The sequence below is a fragment of the Chelonoidis abingdonii genome, chromosome 6, assembly GCF_003597395.2.
Source record: "Chelonoidis abingdonii isolate Lonesome George chromosome 6, CheloAbing_2.0, whole genome shotgun sequence".
NCBI classification, from domain to species: domain Eukaryota; kingdom Metazoa; phylum Chordata; order Testudines; family Testudinidae; genus Chelonoidis; species Chelonoidis abingdonii.
Window position 1 is genome coordinate 74,603,758 of NC_133774.1, and position 1,195 is coordinate 74,604,952.

Sequence of the window (1,195 nt, forward strand, 5' to 3'; positions counted from 1 at the left end):
TTGCCATATATATACCTGCCCCTGGAAATTTCCACTACCTGCGTCTGACAAAGTGGATATTCACCCACGAAAGCTCATGCTCCAAAACGTCTGTTAGTCTATAAGGTGCCACAGGATTCTCTGCTGCTTTTCCAGTTTGAGTAGACACACACTTTAGCTAGCATGCTAAAAATTGCAGTGTGGTCACAGTAGCAGGAACTGCTGGGACTAGCCACCTAAGTATCTAGTGTATTGGACAGGATTGTACTGTGTATATTTACCTAAGATGGGAAATACCCCTCCCAGCTGCAGTGTGGATGTACCTGAGTGTAAACAGGGTTAGCTACTCCTGATCAACCTTTAAAAATGTGTTAGCTAGTCCAGGTAAATCTTCAGCTCCCCCATAGGGCTTGTTTTGATGGGCAAAAAGGGTTTGTTTTTCCAATTGTGCTAGCTCAGTTTAGTTAGTGAGATGCCCTTAACCCTTGTTAAAAGGCAGACTAGCATGTCTGAAGCCATGTTAGCTGGCCGTAGCGTCTAGTGCAGGCACCCCCTAGGCTTTAGCTCTACCAGTTTCGCACGTGTTAAAGGTAGCGTGCCTTGTCTGCACTAGACTTTCAAAACCTGTTAGCACATTATAACAATTCTCATTTCATTCTAGTCTAGACACGGCCTCCATTTGTTTCCAAGGGAAAACTTAGATTCAAGGTTTACTTGGCAATTCAAATTGAATCTACTATTATGTGGCTATTTTGGAGGGCTGCCTAAAGAACTCCTATACATGCCACAGTTGGGCTCACTGGCATTCCATTGTTGAGAAAATTATACTGCTTGCAGTTCATGCTGTCCCTGAATTGAAGGATTTCATTTGTAGTTCTATTAACTGGGTATCTTCAGCAAGCAATAAAATTTAGAAAGGAAACAAACAAAAGCCAAAGGCCCCCATATCCAGTTTCCCTTTCCCTTAAAAAAAAGACCTCAAAGTGCAGTGCACAGAAAGGTACTGTGACGAACTGGGAATGTTCTTAATGTTTTCTCTGAATACTGTGTTGGTGCCTCAGTGTCCCCATGGCAGTTCTTAAGTATCTGGCAGAGCAAAGGGCCAGTGCACCTAAATGCCTGACACTCTCTCTCCTAGCAACTGATGGCCTGGGCCCCTCCTCTGCAAAGGTGCCAACTGAAGGTGTTGGAGACAAAGAGGTCAGGTGACCTCCTG

General features: G+C 44.4%; 1 protein-coding gene across 1 annotated transcript in view; it reads right to left on the reverse strand.

Moving 5' to 3' along the window:
• Positions 1-624: 624 nt before the first annotated feature.
• TICAM2 (TIR domain containing adaptor molecule 2) overlaps positions 625-1,195 on the reverse strand; it is a 149,048-nt gene continuing 148,477 nt past the window's right edge. The window contains exon 3 of the transcript XR_012656126.1: positions 625-636. The gene's annotated coding sequence lies outside the window, so the exon portion shown is untranslated. The remainder of the gene's footprint in view (positions 637-1,195) is intronic.